Genomic DNA, 18684 nt, shown 5'->3' with positions numbered 1-18684 from the left:
ATCCCGGCTGCTGTTGACATTTTGCTCTGTTGCCGCCTTCCGTTCCGATTCCGAAAAGGATTTATTGATGCTTAAATGCACAGTATAAAGGGCAAGAAGCTGTCAACGGCCATCCTAAGCTGAACGCGCCTGCTCTCGTCAGATCGCAGACTGCTACCCAGCTTAGGGCCCGGTAAGTACTGGCATGGGAGACTGGCTGGAATCCCAGGTGCCGTTGACATTTTTGCTCTATTGCTGCCCTCCGATTCGATTCCGAAAATAATTTATTGATGCTTAAATCCACAGTATACAAGGTGTGAAGCTGTCGACGGCCATCCTAAGCTTAACGCGCCAGCTCTCGTCAGATCGCAGACTGGTACAGATCTTAGGGCCCGGTAAGTACCGGCATGGGACACTGGCTGGGAATCCCGGCTGCCGTTGACATTTTGCTCTGTTGCCGCCTTCCACTCCGATTCCGAAAAGGATTTATTGATGCTTAAATGCACAGTATACAGGGTGTGAAGATGTCTACGGCCATCCTAAGCTGAATGCGCCTGTTCTCGTCAGATCGCAGACTGCTTCCCAGCTTCGGGCCTGGTAAGTACCAGCATGGGATACTGGCTGGGAATCCCAGGTGCAGTTGACATTTTGCTCTGTTTCTGCTCCGATTCCGAAAATTATTTATTGATGCTTAAATCCACAGTATACAAAGTGTGAAGCTGTCAACGGCCATCCTAAGCTGAACGCGCCTGCTCTCGTCAGATCGCAGACTGCTACCCCAGCTTAGGGCCCGTTAAGTACCAGCATGGGAGACTGGCTGGGAATCCCAGGTGTTGTTGACATTTTGCTCTGTAGCCGCCTTCCGCTTCGATTCCGAAAATGATTTATTGATGCTTAAATCCACAGTATACAGGGTGTGAAGCCGTCTACGGCTATCCTAAGCTGAATGTGCCTGTTCTTGTCAGATCGCAGACTGCTGCCCCGGCAAGTACGGGCATGGGAGACTGGCTGGCAATCCAAGATGCTATTGACATTTTGCTCTGTTGCCGCCTTCCTCTCCGATTCCGAAAAGGATTTATTGATGCTTAAATGCACAGTATAAAAAGCATGAAGCTGTCAATGGCCATCGTAAGCTGAACGCGCCTGCTCTCATCAGATCGCAGACTGCTACCCAGCTTAGGGCCCGGTAAGTACTGGCAGTGGAGACTGGCTGGGAATCCCAAGGTGCCGTTGACATTTTGCTCTATTGCTGCCTTCCGCTACGATTCAGAAAATAATTTATTGATGCTTAAATCCACAGTATACAAGGTGTGAAGCTGTCGACGGCCATCCTAAGCTTAATGCGCCAGCTCTCGTCAGATCGCAGACTGGTACAGATCTTAGGGCCCGGTAAGTACCGGCATGGGACACTGGCTGTGTGAATCCCGGCCTGCCGTTGACATTTTGCTCTGTTGCCGCCTTCTGTTCCGATTCCGAAAAGGATTTATTGATGCTTAAATGCACAGTATAAAGGGCGACAAGCTGTCAACGGCCATCCTAAGCTGAACGCGCCAGCTCTCGTCAGATCGCAGACTGCTACCCAGCTTAGGGCCCGGTAAGTACCAGCATGGAGACTGGCTGGAATCCCAGGTGTCGTTGATATTTTGCGCTGTTGCCGCCTTACGCTCCGATTCCGAAAAGGATTTATTGATGCTTAAATGCACAGTATACAGGGTGTGAAGATGTCTACGGCCTCCTAAGCTGAATGCGCCTGATCTTGTCAGATCGCAGACTGCTTCCCAGCTTCGGGGCCTGGTAAGTACCAGCATGGGATACTGGCTGGGAATCCCGAGTGCAGTTGACATTTTGCTCTCTTTTGCTCCGATTCCGAAAATTATTTATTGATGCTTAATCCACAGTATACAAGTGTGAAGCTGTCAACGCCATCCTAAGCTGAACGCGCCTGCTCTCGTCATATCGCAGACTGCTACCCAGCTTAGGGCCCGTTAAGTACCAGCATGGAGACTGGCTGGGAATCCAGGTGTCGTTGACATTTTGCTCTGTTGCTGCCTTCCGCTCCGATTCCGAAAAGGATTTATTGATGCTTAAATCCACAGTATACAGGGTGTTGAAGATGTCTGCGACCATCCTAAGCTGAATGCGCCTGTTCTCGACAGATCGCAGACTCCTACCCAGCTTTGGGGCTGGTAAGTACCAGCATGGGAGACTGGCTGGAATCCCGGGTGCAGTTGACATTTTGCTCTGTTTCTGCTCCGATTCCGAAAATTATTTATTGATGCTTAAATCCACAGTATACAAAGTGTGAAGCTGTCAACGGCCATCCTAAGCTGAACGCGCCTACTCTCGTTAGATCGCAGACTGCTACCCAGCTTAGGGCCCGGTAAGTACCAGCATGGGAGACTGGCTGGGAATCCCTGGTGCAGTTGACATTTTGCTCTGTTGCCGCCTTCCGCTCCGATTCGAAAAATTATTTATTGATGCTTAAATGCACAGTATAAAGGGCGCGAAGCTGTCAACGGCCATCCTAAGCTGAACTCGCCTGCTCTCGTCAGATCGCAGACTGCTACCCAGCTTAGGCCCGGTAAGTACCAGCATGGGAGACTGGCTGGGAATCCCAGGTGTTGTTGACATTTTGCTCTGTAGCCGCCTTCCGCTCCGATTCCGAAAAGGATTTATTGATGCTTAAATCCACAGTATACAGGGTGTGAAGCCGTCTACGGCTATCCTAAGCTGAATGTGCCTGTTCTTGTCAGATCGCAGACTGCTGCCCGGCAAGTACGGGCATGGGAGACTGGCTGGCAATCCAAGGTGCTATTGACATTTTGCTCTGTTGCCGCCTTCCTCTCCGATTCCGAAAAGGATTTATTGATGCTTAAATGCACAGTATAAAAAGCATGAAGCTGTCAATGGCCATCCTAAGCTGAACGCGCCTGCACTTGTCCGATCGCAGACTGCTACCCAGCTTAGGGCCCGGGAGAGTACTGGCATGGGAGACTGGCTGGGAATCCCGGGTGCTGTTGACATTTTGCTCTATTGCTGCCTTCCGCTCCGATTCCGAAAATAATTTAATGCTTAAATCCACAGTATACAAGGTGTGAAGCTGTCGACGGCCATCCAAAGCTTAACGCGCCTGCTCTCGTCAGATCGCAGACTGGTACAGATCTTAGGGCCCGGTAAGTACCGGCATGAGACACTGGCTGGGAATCCCGGCTGCCGTTGACATTTTGCTCTGTTGCCGCCTTCCGTTCCGATTCCGAAAAGGATTTATTGATGCTTAAATGCACAGTATAAAGGACGAGAAGCTGTCAACGGCCATCCTAAGCTGAACGTGCCTGCTCTCGTCAGATCGCAGACTGCTACCCCAGCTTAGGGCCTGGTAAGTACCAGCATGGGAGACTGGCTGGGATTCCCAGGTGTCGTTGACATTTTGTTCTGTTGCCGCCTTCCGCTCCGATTCCGAAAATAATTTATTGATACTTAAATCCACAGTATACAGGGTGTAAAGATGTCTACGGCCTTCCTAAGCTGAATGCGCCTGTTCTCGTCAGATCGCAGACTGCTACCCAGCTTCGGGCCTGGTAAGTACCAGCATGGGAGACTGGCTGGAATCCCGGCTGCCGTTGACATTTTGCTATGTTTCTGCTTCCCGATTCCGAAAATTATTATTGATGCTTAAATCCACATTATACAAAGTGTGAAGCTGTCAACGGCCATCCTAAGCTGAACGCGCCTGCTCTCGTCAGATCGCAGACTGCTACCCAGCTTAGGGCCCGGTAAGTACCAGCATGGGAGACTGGCTGGGAATCCCAGGTGTTGTTGACATTTTGCTCTGTAGCCGCCTTCCGCTTCGATTCCGAAAAGGATTTATTGATGCTTAAATCAACAGTATACAGGGTGTAAAGATGTCTACGGCCATCCTAAGCTGAACGCGCCTGCTCTCGTCAGATCGCAGACTGCTACCCAGCTTAGGGCCTGGTAAGTACCAGCATGGGAGACTGGCTGGGAATCCCAGGTGTCGTTGACATTTTGTTCTGTTGCCGCCTTCCACTCCGAGTCCGAAAAAGATTTATTGATGCTTAAATCCACAGTATACAGGGTGTGAAGATGTCTACGGCCATCCTAAGCTGAATGCGCCTGTTCTCGTCAGATCGCAGACTGCTACCCATTTTCGGGCCTGGTAAGTACCAGCATGGAAGACTTGCTGGGAATCCCTGCTGCCGTTGACATTTTGCTATGTTTCTGCTCCGATTCCGAAAATTATTTATTGATGCTTAAATCCACAGTATACAAAGTGTGAAGCTGTCAACGGCCATCCTAAGCTGAACGCGCCTGCTCTCGTCAGATCGCAGACTGCTACCTAGCTTAGGGCCCGGTAAGTACCAGCATGGGAGACTGGCTGGGAATCCCAGGTGTTGTTGACATTTTGCTCTGTAGCCGCCTTCCGCTTCGATTCCGAAAAGGATTTATTGATGCTTAAATCCACAGTATACAGGGTGTGAAGCCGTCTACGGCTATCCTAAGCTGAATGTGCCTGTTCTTGTAAGATCGCAGACTGCTGCCCGGCAAGTATGGGCATGGGAGACTGGCTGGCAATCCAAGGAACTATTGACATTTTGCTCTGTTGCCGCCTTCCTCTCCGATTCCGAAAATGCTTAAATGCACAGTATAAAAAGCATGAAGCTGTCAATGGCCATCCTAAGCTGAACACGCCTGCTCTCGTCAGATCGCAGACTGCTACCCAGCTTAGGGCCCGGTAAGTACTGGCATGGGAGACTGGCTGGGAATCCCAGGTGCCGTTGACATTTTGCTCTCTTGCTGCCCTCCGCACCGATTCCGAAAAGAATTTATTGATGCTTAAATCCACAGTATACAAGGTGTGAAGCTGTCGACGGCCATCCTAAGCTTAACGCGCCTGCTCTCGTCAGATCGCAGACTGGTACAGATCTTAGGGCCCGGTAAGTACCGGCATGGGACACTGGCTGGGAATCCCGGCTGCCGTTGACATTTTGCTCTGTTGCCGCCTTACGCTCCGATTCGGAAAAGGATTTATTGATGCTTAAATGCACAGTATAAAAAGCATGAAGCTGTCAATGGCCATCCTAAGCTGAACGTGCCTGCTCTCGTCAGATTGCAGACTGCTACCCAGCTTAGGGCCCGGTAAGTACCAGCATGGGAGACTGGCTGGGAATCTCAGGTGTTGTTGACATTTTGCTCTGTAGCTCTGTAGACATTTTGCTTCGATTCCGAAAAGGATTTATTGATGCTTAAATCCACAATATACAGGGTGTGAAGCCGTCTACGGCTATCCTAAGCTGAATGCGCCTGTTCTTGTCAGATCGCAGACTGCTGCCCGGCAGATAGCGGCATGGGAGACTGGCTGGCAATCCAAGGTGCCATTGACATTTTGCTCTGTTGCCGCCTTCCTCTCCGATTAATAAAAATATTTATTGATGCTTAAATCCATAGTATACAAGGCATGAAGATGTCAACGGCCATCCTAAGCTGAATGCGCCTTCTTTCGTCAGATCGCAGACTGCTACCCAGCTTAGGGCCCAGTAAGTACCGGCATGGGAGACTGGCTGGGAATCCCGGGTGCAGTTGACATTTTGCTCTGTTGCCGCCTTCCGCTCCGATTCGGAAAAGGATTTATTGATGCTTAAATGCACAGTATAATGGGCGTGAAGCTGTCAACGGCCATCCTAAGCTGAACGCGCCTTCTTTCGTCAGATCGCAGACTGCTACCCAGCTTAGGGCCCAGTAAGTACCGGCATGGGAGACTGGCTGGGAATCCCGGGTGCAGTTGACATTTTGCTCTGTTGCCGCCTTCCGCTCCGATTCCGAAAAGGATTTATTGATGCTTAAATCCACAGTATACAGGGTGTGAAGCCGTCTACGGCTATCCTAAGCTGAATGTGCCTGTTCTTGTCAGATCGCAGACTGCTGCCCGGCAAGTACGGGCATGGGAGACTGGCTGGCAATCCAAGGTGCTATTGACATTTTGCTCTGTTGCCGCCTTCCTCTCCGATTCCGAAAAGGATTTATTGATGCTTAAATGCACAGTATAAAAAGCATGAAGCTGTCAATGGCCATCCTAAGCTGAACGCGCCTGCTCTCGTCAGATCGCAGATTGCTACCCAGCTTAGGGCCCGGTAAGTACTGGCATGGGAGACTGGCTGGGAATCCCGGGTGCCGTTGACATTTTGCTTTATTGATGCTTAAATCCACAGTATACAAGGTGTGAAGCTGTCGACGGCCATCCTAAGCTTAACGCGCCTGCTCTTGTCAGATCGCAGACTGGTACAGATCTTAGGGCCCGGTAAGTACCGGCATGGGACACTGGCTAGGAATCCCGGCTGCCGTTGACATTTTGCTCTGTTGCCGCCTTCCGTTTCCGATTCCGAAAAGGATTTATTGATGCTTAAATGCACAGTATAAAGGGCAAGAAGCTGTCAACGGCCATCCTAAGCTGAACGTGCCTGCTCTCGTCAGATCGCAGACTGCTACCCAGCTTAGGTCCCGGAAAGTACCAGCATGGGAGACTGGCTGGGAATCCCAGGTGTCATTGACATTTTGCTCTGTTGCCGCCTTCCGCTCCGATTCCGAAAAGGATTTATTGATGCTTAAATCCACAGTATACAGGGTGTGAAGTTGTCTACGACCATCCTAAGCTGAATGCGCCTGTTCTCGTCAGATCGCAGACTCCTACCCAGCTTTGGGCCTGGTAAGTACCAGCATGAGAGACTGGCTGGGAATCCCGGGTGCAGTTGACATTTTGCTCTGTTTCTGCTCCGATTCCGAAAATTATTTATTGATGCTTAAATCCACAGTATACAAAGTGTGAAGCTGTCAACGGCCATCCTAAGCTGAACGCGCCTGCTCTCGTCAGATCGCAGACTGCTACCCAGCTTAGGGCCCGGTAAGTACCAGCATGGGAGACTGGCTGGGAATCCCGGGTGCAGTTGACATTTTGCTCTGTTGCCGCCTTCCGCTCCGATTCGGAAAATTATTTATTGATGCTTAAATGCACAGTATAAAGGGCGTGAAGCTGTCAACGGCCATCCTAAGCTGAACGCGCCTGCTCTCGTCAGATCGCAGACTGCTACCCAGCTTAGGCCCGGTAAGTACCAGCATGGGAGACTGGCTGGGAATCCCAGGTGTTGTTGACATTTTGCTCTGTAGCCGCCTTCCGCTCCGATTCCGAAAAGGATTTATTGATGCTTAAATCCACAGTATACAAGGTGTGAAGCTGTCGACGGCCATCCTAAGCTTAACTCGCCTGCTCTCGTCAGATCGCAGACTGGTACAGATTTTAGGGCCCGGTAAGTACCGGCATGAGACACTGGCTGGGAATCCCGGCTGCTGTTGACATTTTGCTCTGTTGCCGCCTTCCGTTCCGATTCCGAAAAGGATTTATTGATGCTTAAATGCACAGTATAAAGGGCGAGAAGCTGTCAACGGCCATCCTAAGCTGAACGCGCCTGCTCTCGTCAGATCGCAGACTGCTACCCAGCTTAGGGCCCGGTAAGTACTGGCATGGGAGACTGGCTGGGAATCCCAGGTGCCGTTGACATTTTGCTCTATTGCTGCCCTCCGATTCGATTCCGAAAATAATTTATTGATGCTTAAATCCACAGTATACAAGGTGTGAAGCTGTCGACGGCCATCCTAAGCTTAACGCGCCAGCTCTCGTCAGATCGCAGACTGGTACAGATCTTAGGGCCCGGTAAGTACCGGCATGGGACACTGGCTGGGAATCCCGGCTGCCGTTGACATTTTGCTCTGTTGCCGCCTTCCACTCCGATTCCGAAAAGGATTTATTGATGCTTAAATGCACAGTATACAGGGTGTGAAGATGTCTACGGCCATCCTAAGCTGAATGCGCCTGTTCTCGTCAGATCGCAGACTGCTTCCCAGCTTCGGGCCTGGTAAGTACCAGCATGGGATACTGGCTGGGAATCCCAGGTGCAGTTGACATTTTGCTCTGTTTCTGCTCCGATTCCGAAAATTATTTATTGATGCTTAAATCCACAGTATACAAAGTGTGAAGCTGTCAACGGCCATCCTAAGCTGAACGCGCCTGCTCTCGTCAGATCGCAGACTGCTACCCAGCTTAGGGCCCGTTAAGTACCAGCATGGGAGACTGGCTGGGAATCCCAGGTGTTGTTGACATTTTGCTCTGTAGCCGCCTTCCGCTTCGATTCCGAAAATGATTTATTGATGCTTAAATCCACAGTATACAGGGTGTGAAGCCGTCTACGGCTATCCTAAGCTGAATGTGCCTGTTCTTGTCAGATCACAGACTGCTGCCCGGCAAGTACGGGCATGGGAGACTGGCTGGCAATCCAAGATGCTATTGACATTTTGCTCTGTTGCCGCCTTCCTCTCCGATTCCGAAAAGGATTTATTGATGCTTAACCCCTTAAGGACCCAGCCATTTTACACCTCAGGACCCGGCCATTTTTTGCACATCTGACCACTGTCACTTTAAACATTAATAACTCTGGGATGCTTTTAGTTATCATTCTGATTCCGAGATTGTTTTTTCGTGACATATTCTACTTTAACATAGTGGTAAAATTTTGTGGTAACTTGCATCCTTTCTTGGTGAAAAATCCCCAAATTTTATGAAAAATTTGAAAATTTTGCATTTTTCTAACTTTGAAGCTCTCTGCTTGTAAGGAAAATGGATATTCCGAATAATTTTTTTTTTTATTCACATATACAATATGTCTACTTTATATTTGCATCATAAAATTGACGTGTTTTTACTTTTGGAAGACATCAGAGGGCTTCAAAGTTCAGCAGCAATTTTCCAATTTTTCACAAAATTTCCAAACTCACAATTTTTCATGGACCAGTTCAGGTTTGAAGTGGATTTGAAGGGTCTTCATTTTAGAAATACCCCACAAATGACCCCATTATAAAAACTGCACCCCCCAAAGTATTCAAAATGACATTCAGTCCGCGTTTTAACCCTTTAGGTGTTTCACAGGAATAACAGCAAAGTGAAGAAGAAAATTCACAATCTCCATTTTTTACACTTGCATGTTCTTGTAGACCCAATTTTTGAATTTTTACAAGGGGAAAAAGGAGAAAATGTATACTTATATTTGTAGCCCAATTTCTCTCGAGTAAGCACATACCTCATATGTCTATGTAAAGTGTTCGGCGGGCGCAGTAGAGGGCTCAGAAGCGAAGGAGCGACAAGGGGATTTTGGAGAGTACGTTTTTTTGAAATGGTTTTTGGGGGGCATGTTGCATTTAGGAAGCCCCTATGGTGCCAGAACAGCAAAAATCCCCCACATGGCATACCATTTTGGAAACTAGACCCCTTGAGGTACGTAACAAGGAATAAAGTGAGCCTTAATACCCCACAGGTGTTTCACGACTTTTGCATATGTAAAAAAATTAAAAAAAAATGTCACTAAAATGTGTGTTTCCCCCCAAATTTCACATTTTTGCAAGGGTTAATAGCAGAAAATACCCCCCAAACATTGTAACCCCATCTCTTCTGAGTATGGAGGTACCCCATAAGTTGACCTGAGGTGTACTATGGGTGAACTACAATGCTCAGAAGAGAAGGAGTCATATTTGGCTTTTTGAGAGCAAATTTTGCTCGGGGGCATGTCGCATTTAGGAAGCCCCTATGGTGCCAGGACAGCAAAAAAAAAACACATGGCATACCATTTTGGAAACTAGACCCCTCGGGGAACGTAACAAGAAATAAAGTGAGCCTTAATACCCCACAGGGGTTTCACGACTTTTGCATACGTAAAAAAAAAATAAAAAAAAATCACTAAAAGGTGTGTTTCCCCCCCAAATTTCACATTTTTGCAAGGGTTAATAGCAGAAAATACCCCCCAAAATTTGTAACCACATCTCTTCTGAGTATGGAGGTACCCCAAAAGTTGACCTGAAGTGCACTACGGGCGAACTACAATGCTCAGAAGAGAAGGAGTCATATTTGGCTTTTTGAGAGCAAATTTTGCTCGGGGGGCATGTCGCATTTAGGAAGCCCCTATGGTGCCAGGACAGCAAAATAACCCCCACATGGCATACCATTTTGGAAACTAGACCCCTTGAGGAACGTAAGAAGGCGTAAAGTGAGCATTTACCCCCCACTGGTGTCTGTCATATCTTTGGAACAGTGGGCTGTACAACATTTTTTATTTGCACAGCCCACTGTTCCAAAGATCCGTCAGACACCTGTGGGGGGTAAATTCTCACTGCACCCCTTATTACATTACGTGAGGGGTGTAGTTTCCGAAATGGGGTCACATGTGGGGTTTTTTTTTTTTTTGCATTTGTCAAAACCGCTGTAACAATCAGCCACCCCTGTGCAAATCACCTCAAATGTACATGGCGCACTCTCCCTTCTGGGCCTTGTTGTGCGCCCCCAGAGCACTTTGCGCCTACATATGGGGTATCTCCGTACTCGGGAGAAATTGCGTTACAAATTTTGGGGGGCTTTTTTCCCCTTTACCTCTTGTCAAAATGAAAAGTATAGGGCAACACCAGCATGTTAGTGTAAAAAGTTTATTTTTTTTACACTAACATGCTGGTGTAGACCCCAACTTCACCTTTTCATAAGGGGTGAAAGGAGAAAAAGCCCCCCAAGATTTGTTAGTCAATTTCTCCCGAGTACGGCGATACCCCATATGTGACCCTAAACTGTTGCCTTGAAATACGACAGGGCTCCAAAGTGAGAGCGCCATGCGCATTTGAGGCCTGAATTAGGGATTTGCATAGGGGTGGACATAGGGGTATTCTACGCCAGTGATTCCCAAACAGGGTGCCTCCAGCTGTTGCAAAACTCCCAGCATGCCTGGACAGTCAACGGCTGTCCGGCAATACTGGGAGTTGTTGTTTTGCAACAGCTGGAGGCTCCATTTTGGAAAGAGTGGCGTACCAGGTGTTTTTCATTTTTATTGGGGAGGGAGGGGGGCTGTGTAGGGGTATGTGTATATGTAGCGTTTTTTACTTTTTATTTTATTTTGTGTAAGTGTAATGTAGTGTAGTGTTTTTAGGGTACAGTCGCACGGGCGGGGGGGTTACAGCGAGTTTGAGCTGCCGCGCAAAATTTGCTGCATTGCAAACTTGCAGCCCGATACTCACTGTAAGCCGCCTGCCCATGTGAGTGTACCCTGTACATTCACAGGGGGGGACCTCCAGCTGTTGCAAAACTACTACTCCCAGCATGTCTGAGAATGTTTGGGAGTTGTGGTTTTGCAACAGCTGGAGGCACACGGGTTGGGAAACACTGAGTTAGGAAACAATGTTTCCCAACCAGTGTGCCTCCAGCTGTTGCAAAACCACAACTCCCAAACATTCTCAGGCATGCTGGGAGTAGTAGTTCGGCAACATCTTTAGAGCCAGATGTTGCCGAACTACAACTCCCAGCATGCTTGGAGTTGTAGTTTTGCAACATCTGGAGGACTACAGTTTGCAGACCACTAATACAGTGGTTCCCAATCTGTGCCCTTCCAGATGTTGCAAAACTACAACTCCCAGTATGCCAAAACTGTCCAGGCATGCTGGGAGTTGTAGTTCTGCAACATCTGAAGGGCCAGATGTTACAGAACTACAACTCCCAGCATGCCTGGACAGTAAGGGCATGCTGAGGATGTGTAGTTTTGCAACATCTGGAAGGGCACAGTGGTCCAAAAACTGTGGACCTCCAGATGTTGCAAAACTGCAACTCCCAGCATGCCCAGACGCCAAGGGCTGTCTGGGCATGCTGGGAGTTGTAGTTTACAGGGTCCTATTATAGCAATGCATGTCGCTTTACGGCGACGTGCATTGCTGTAAAGGGCCCGACCGCGGCTGAAGATCTACTCACCTGTCGCCGCCGCCGCCGCCATCTTCCTCGCCGGGATCCGGGTCTTCAGGGACGAGGTAAGTACCGGGGCCGGTCCCCAGCACTCCCCCGTCCCCCGCCGCGTCCTCCGGTCTTCCTCCCGTCCTCTCCGGACTTTCAGGGGCCGGGCAGGACGGGAGGAAGTAACCGCCCCCCCTCCTGCGATTGGTCGGTTCACTAACCGACAGATCGCAGGGGATCGGAGGAGGTGGCCGGCTTGCCACCTCGCTCCGATACTTCAGCATGGTCCTGGCTGTCTGTGACAGCCGGAATCATGCGAAATTACCGGGCGGTCGGGTCCCAGAGACCCGATCAGCCCGGTATCGCCGCAGATCGCAAGGGCGATTTCCCTTGCGATTTGCGGCGATCGCCGACATGGGGGGCCTACATGGCCCCCCTCGGCGTTTGCCCTGGATGCCTGCTGAAGGATTTCAGCAGGCATCCAGTTCCGATCTCTGCCCGGCGAGCGGCAGAGACCGGAAAACGCCAAGACGTACGGGGACGTCCTGGGTCCTTAAGGCCCAGGGTGCGGGGACGTCCCCGTACGTCCTGGGTCCTTAAGAGGTTAAATGCACAGTATAAAAAGCATGAAGCTGTCAATGGCCATCGTAAGCTGAACGCGCCTGCTCTCATCAGATCGCAGACTGCTACCTAGCTTAGGGCCCGGTAAGTACTGGCAGTGGAGACTGGCTGGGAATCCCAGGTGCCGTTGACATTTTGCTCTATTGCTGCCTTCCGCTCCGATTCCGAAAATAATTTATTGATGCTTAAATCCACAGTATACAAGGTGTGAAGCTGTCGACGGCCATCCTAAGCTTAATGCGCCAGCTCTCGTCAGATCGCAGACTGGTACAGATCTTAGGGCCCGGTAAGTACCGGCATGGGACACTGGCTGGGAATCCCGGCTGCCGTTGACATTTTGCTCTGTTGCCGCCTTCTGTTCCGATTCCGAAAAGGATTTATTGATGCTTAAATGCACAGTATAAAGGGCGACAAGCTGTCAACGGCCATCCTAAGCTGAACGCGCCAGCTCTCGTCAGATCGCAGACTGCTACCCAGCTTAGGGCCCGGTAAGTACCAGCATGGGAGACTGGCTGGGAATCCCAGGTGTCGTTGATATTTTGCTCTGTTGCCGCCTTACGCTCCGATTCCGAAAAGGATTTATTGATGCTTAAATGCACAGTATACAGGGTGTGAAGATGTCTACGGCCATCCTAAGCTGAATGCGCCTGTTCTCGTCAGATCGCAGACTGCTTCCCAGCTTCGGGCCTGGTAAGTACCAGCATGGGATACTGGCTGGGAATCCCGGGTGCAGTTGACATTTTGCTCTGTTTCTGCTCCGATTCCGAAAATTATTTATTGATGCTTAAATCCACAGTATACAAAGTGTGAAGCTGTCAACGGCCATCCTAAGCTGAACGCGCCTGCTCTCGTCAGATCGCAGACTGCTACCCAGCTTAGGGCCCGTTAAGTACCAGCATGGGAGACTGGCTGGGAATCCCAGGTGTTGTTGACATTTTGCTCTGTAGCCGCCTTCCGCTTCGATTCCGAAAATGATTTATTGATGCTTAAATCCACAGTATACAGGGTGTTAAGCCGTCTACGGCTATCCTAAGCTGAATGTGCCTGTTCTTGTCAGATCGCAAACTGCTGCCCGGCAAGTACGGGCATGGGAGACTGGCTGGCAATCCAAGATGCTATTGACATTTTGCTCTGTTGCCGCCTTCCTCTCCGATTCCGAAAAGGATTTATTGATGCTTAAATGCACAGTATAAAAAGCATGAAGCTGTCAATGGCCATTGTAAGCTGAACGCGCCTGCTCTCGTCAGATCGCAGACTGCTACCCAGCTTAGGGCCCGGTAAGTACTGGCATGGGAGACTGGCTGGGAATCCCGGGTGCCGTTGACATTTTGCTCTATTGCTGCCTTCCGCTCCGATTCCGAAAATAATTTATTGATGCTTAAATCCACAGTATACAAGGTGTGAAGCTGTCGACGGCCATCCTAAGCTTAACGCGCCTGCTCTCGTCAGATCTCAGACTGGTACAGATCTTAGGGCCCGGTAAGTACCGGCATGGGACACTGGCTGGGAATCCCGGCTGCCGTTGACATTTTGCTCTGTTGCCGCCTTCCGTTCCGATTCCGAAAAGGATTTATTGATGCCTAAATGCACAGTATAAAGGGCGAGAAGCTGTCAAAGGCCATCCTAAGCTGAACGCGCCTGCTCTCATCAGATCGCAGACTGCTACCCAGCTTAGGGCCCGGTAAGTACCAGCATGGGAGACTGGCTAGAATCCCAGGTGTCGTTGCCGCCTTCTGCTCCGATTCCGAAAAGGATTTATTGATGCTTAAATCCACAGTATACAGGGTGTGAAGATGTCTACGGCCATCCTAAGCTGTATGCGCCTGTTCTCGTCAGATCGCAGACCGCTACCCAGCTTCGGGTCTGGTAAGTACCAGCATGGGAGACTGGCTGGGAATCCCGGGTGCAGTTGACATTTTGCTCTGTTTCTGCTCCGATTCCGAAAATTATTTATTGATGCTTAAATCCACAGTATACAAAGTGTGATGCTGTCAACGGCCATCCTAAGCTGAACGCGCCTGCTCTCGTCAGATGACAGACTGCTACCCAGCTTAGGGCCTGGTAAGTACCAGTATGGGAGACTGGCTTGGAATCCCGGGTGCAGTTGACAATTTAATCTGTTGCCGCCTTCCGCTCCGATTCGGAAAATAATTTATTGATGCTTAAATCCACAATATACAGGGTGTGAAGCTGTCAACGGCCATCCTAAGCCTGAACGTGCCTGCTCTCCTCGGATCGCAGACTGCTGCCCGGCAGTTACCGGCATTGGAAACTGGCTGGCAATCCAAGGTGCCATTGACATTTTGCTCTGTTGCCGCCTTCCTCTCCGATTAATAAAAATATTTATTGATGCTTAAATCCACAGTATACAAAGTGTGATGCTGTCAACGGCCATCCTAAGCTGAACGCGCCTGCTCTCGTCAGATCGCAGACTGCTACCCAGCTTAGGGCCTAGTAAGTACCGGCATGGGAGACTGGCTGGGAATCCCGGGTGCAGTTGACATTTTGCTCTGTTGCCGCCTTCCGTTCCGATTCCGAAAAGGATTTATTGATGCTTAAATGCACAGTATAAAAAGCATGAAGCTGTCAATGGCCATCCTAAGCTGAACGCGCCTGCTCTCGTCAGATCGCAGACTGCTACCAAGCTTAGGGCCCGGTAAGTACTGGCATGGGAGACTGGCTGGGAATTCCGGGTGCAGTTGACATTTTAATCTGTTGCCGCCTTCCGCTCCGATTCGGAAAAGGATTTATTGATGCTTAAATGCACAGTATAAAGGGCGTGAAGCCGTCTACGGCTATCCTAAGCTGAATGTGCCTGTTCTTGTCAGATCGCAGACTGCTGCCCGGCAAGTACGGGCATGGGAGACTGGCTGGCAATCCAAGGTGCTATTGACATTTTGCTCTGTTGCCGCCTTCCTCTCCGATTCCGAAAAGGATTTATTGATGCTTAAATGCACAGTATAAAAAGCATGAAGCTGTCAATGGCCATCCTAAGCTGAACGCGCCTGCTCTCGTCAGATCGCAGACTGCTACCCAGCTTAGGGCCCAGTAAGTACTGGCATGGGAGACTTGCTGGGAATCCCGGGTGCCGTTGACATTTTGCTCTATTGCTGCCTTCCGCTCCGATTCCGAAAATAATTTATTGATGCTTAAATCCACAGTATACAAGGTGTGAAGCTGTCGACGGCCATCCTAAGCTTAACGTGCCTGCTCTCGTCAGATCGCAGACTGGTACAGATCTTAGGGCCCGGTAAGTACCGGCATGGGACACTGGCTGGGAATCCCGGCTGCCGTTGACATTTTGCTCTGTTGCCGCCTTCCGTTCCGATTCCGAAAAGGATTTATTGATGCTTAAATCCACAATACACAGGGTGTGAAGCTGTCAACGGCCATCCTAAGCCTGAACGTGCCTGCTCTCCTCAGATTGCAGGCTGCTGCCCGGCAGTTACCGGCATGGGAGACTGGCTGGCAATCCAAGGTGCCATTGACATTTTGCTCTGTTGCCGCCATCCTCTCCGATTAATAAAAATATTTATTGATGCTTAAATCCACAATATACAAGGGGTGAAGATGTCAACGGCCATCCTAAGCTCAACGCGCCTGCTCTTGTCAGATCGCAGACTGCTACCCAGCTTAGGGCCCAGTAAATACCGGCATGGGAGACTGGCTGGGAATCCCGGGTGCAGTTGACATTTTGCTCTGTTGCCACCTTCCGTTCTGATTCCGAAAAGAATTTATTGATGCTTAAATGCACAGTATAAAGGGCGTGACGCTGTCAACGGCCATCCTAAGCTGAACGCGCCTGCTCTCGTCAGATCGCAGACTGCTACCCAGCTTAGGGCCCGGTAAGTACCAGCATGGGAGACTGGCTGGGAATCCCAGGTGTTGTTGACATTTTGCTCTTTAGCCGCCTTCCGCTCCGATTCCGAAAAGGATTTATTGATGCTTAAATCCACAGTATACAGGGTGTGAAGCCGTCCACAGCTATCCTAAGCTGAATGTGCCTGTTCTTGTCAGATCGCAGACTGCTGCCCGGCAAGAACGGGCATGGGAGACTGGCTGGCAATCCAAGGTGCTATTGACATTTTGCTCTGTTGCCGCCTTCCTCTCCGATTCCGAAAAGGATTAATTGATGCTTAAATGCACAGTATAAAATTCATGAAGCTGTAAATGGCCATCCTAAGCTGAACGCACCTGCTCTCGTCAGATCGCAGACTGCTACCCAGCTTAGGGCCCGATAAGTACTGGCATGGGAGACTGGCTGGGAATCCCGGGTGCCGTTGACATTTTGCTCTATTGCTGCCTTTCGCTCCGATTCCGAAAATAATTTATTGATGCTTAAATCCACAGTATACAAGGTGTGAAGCTGTCGACGGCCATCCTAAGCTTAACGCGCCTGCTTTCGTCAGATCGCAGACTGGTACAGATCTTAGGGCCCGGTAAGTACCGGCATGGGACACTGGCTGGGAATCCCGGCTGCCGTTGACATTTTGCTCTGTTGCCGCCTTCAGTTCCGATTCCGAAAAGGATTTATTGATGCTTAAATGCACAGTATACAAAGTGTGAAGCTGTCAACGGCCATCCTAAGCTGAACGCGCCTGCTCTCGTCAGATCGCAGACTGCTACCCAGCTTAGGCCCTGGTAAGTACCAGCATGGGAGACTGGCTGGGAATCCCGGGTGCAGTTGACATTTTAATCTGTTGCCGCCTTCCGCTCCGATTCGGAAAAGGATTTATTGATGCTTAAATCCACAATATACAGGGTGTGAAGCTGTCAACGGCCATCCTAAGCCTGAATGTGCCTGCTCTCCTCAGATCGCAGACTGCTGCCCGGCAGATACCGGCATGGGAGACTGGCTGGCAATCCAAGGTGCCATTGACATTTTGCTCTGTTGCCGCCTTCTTCTCCGATTAATAAAAATATTTATTGATGCTTAAATCCACAATATACAAGGCGTAAAGAAGTCAACGGCCATCCTAAGCTGAACGCGCCTGCTCTCGTCAGATCACAGACTGCTACCCAGCTTAGGGCCCAGTAAGTACCGGCATGGGAGACTGGCTAGGAATCCAGGGTGCAGTTGACATTTTGCTCTGTTGCCGCCTTCCGCTCCGATTCGGAAAAGGATTTATTGATGCTTAAATGCACAGTATAAAGGGCATGAAGCTGTCAACGGCCACCCTAAGCTGAACGCGCCTGCTCTCGTCAGATCGCAGAATGCTACCCAGCTTAGGGTCCGGTAAGTACCAGCATGGGAGACTGGCTGGGAATCCCAGGTGTTGTTGACATTTTGCTCTGTAGCCGCCTTGCGTTCCGATTCCGAAAAGGATTTATTGATGCTTAAATCCACAGTATAAAGGGTGAGAAGCCGTCTACGGCTATCCTAAGCTGAATGTGCCTGTTCTTGTCAGATCGCAGACTGCTGCCCGGCAAGTACGGGCATGGGAGACTGGCTGGCAATCCAAGGTGCTATTGACATTTTGCTCTGTTGCCGCCTTCCTCTCCGATTCCGAAAAGGATTTATTGATGCTTAAATGCACAGTATAAAAATCATGAAGCTGTCAATGGCCATCCTAAGCTGAACGCGCCTGCTCTCGTCAGATCGCAGACTGCTATCCAGCTTAGGGCCCGGTAAGTACTGGCATGGGAGACTGGCTGGGAATCCCGGGTGCCGTTGACATTTTGCTCTATTGCTGCCTTCCGCTCCGATTCCGAAAATAATTTATTGATGCTTAAATCCACAGTATACAAGGTGTGAAGCTGTCGACGGTCATCCTAAGCTGAATGCGCCTGTTCTTGTCAGATCGCAGACTGCTACCCAGCTTCGGGCCTGGTAAGTACCAGCATGGGAGACTGGCTGGGAATCCCAGGTGTCGTTGACATTTTGCTCTGTTGCCGCCTTCAGCGCCGATTCCGAAAAGGATTTATTGATGCTTAAATCCACAGTATACAGGGTGTGAAGATGTCTACGGCCATCCTAAGCTGAATGCGCCTGTTCTCGTCAGTTCGCAGACTGCTACCCAGCTTCGGGCCTGGTAAGTACCAGCATGGGAGACTGGCTGGGAATCCCAGGTGTCATTGACATTTTGCTCTGTTGCCGCCTTACGCTCCGATTTCGAAAAGGAGTTATTGATGCTTAAATCTACAGTATACAGGGTGTGAAGCCGTCTACGGCTATCCTAAGCTGAATGCGCCTGTTCTTGTCAGGTCGCAGACTGCTGCCCGGCAAGTACGGGCATGGGAGACTGGCTGGCAATCCAAGGTGCTAT

At 49.9% G+C, this 18684-nt stretch overlaps 13 pseudogenes; all 13 read left to right on the top strand.

Moving 5' to 3' along the window:
• Positions 1–3681: 3681 nt before the first annotated feature.
• On the top strand, positions 3682–3801 carry LOC130303962 (5S ribosomal RNA; annotated as a pseudogene).
• Positions 3802–3883: 82 nt separating this feature from the next.
• On the top strand, positions 3884–4003 carry LOC130303976 (5S ribosomal RNA; annotated as a pseudogene).
• Positions 4004–4280: 277 nt separating this feature from the next.
• LOC130303916 (5S ribosomal RNA) lies at positions 4281–4400 on the top strand (annotated as a pseudogene).
• A 261-nt stretch (positions 4401–4661) lies between these two features.
• LOC130303941 (5S ribosomal RNA) lies at positions 4662–4781 on the top strand (annotated as a pseudogene).
• Positions 4782–6057: 1276 nt separating this feature from the next.
• LOC130303952 (5S ribosomal RNA) lies at positions 6058–6177 on the top strand (annotated as a pseudogene).
• Positions 6178–6824: 647 nt separating this feature from the next.
• LOC130303926 (5S ribosomal RNA) lies at positions 6825–6944 on the top strand (annotated as a pseudogene).
• Positions 6945–7429: 485 nt separating this feature from the next.
• On the top strand, positions 7430–7549 carry LOC130303967 (5S ribosomal RNA; annotated as a pseudogene).
• Positions 7550–8028: 479 nt separating this feature from the next.
• On the top strand, positions 8029–8148 carry LOC130303912 (5S ribosomal RNA; annotated as a pseudogene).
• Positions 8149–13232: 5084 nt separating this feature from the next.
• Positions 13233–13352, top strand: LOC130303911 (5S ribosomal RNA; annotated as a pseudogene).
• A 2043-nt stretch (positions 13353–15395) lies between these two features.
• On the top strand, positions 15396–15515 carry LOC130303915 (5S ribosomal RNA; annotated as a pseudogene).
• A 677-nt stretch (positions 15516–16192) lies between these two features.
• Positions 16193–16312, top strand: LOC130303961 (5S ribosomal RNA; annotated as a pseudogene).
• A 272-nt stretch (positions 16313–16584) lies between these two features.
• Positions 16585–16704, top strand: LOC130303896 (5S ribosomal RNA; annotated as a pseudogene).
• Positions 16705–17975: 1271 nt separating this feature from the next.
• On the top strand, positions 17976–18095 carry LOC130303950 (5S ribosomal RNA; annotated as a pseudogene).
• The last annotated feature ends 589 nt before the right edge of the window (positions 18096–18684 follow it).

The sequence above is a fragment of the Hyla sarda genome, unplaced genomic scaffold (genome assembly GCF_029499605.1).
Source record: "Hyla sarda isolate aHylSar1 unplaced genomic scaffold, aHylSar1.hap1 scaffold_1251, whole genome shotgun sequence".
Lineage (NCBI taxonomy): Eukaryota > Metazoa > Chordata > Amphibia > Anura > Hylidae > Hyla > Hyla sarda.
The sequence above is the reverse complement of the archived record's forward strand: the minus strand, read 5'-3'. Positions and strand labels throughout refer to the sequence as shown.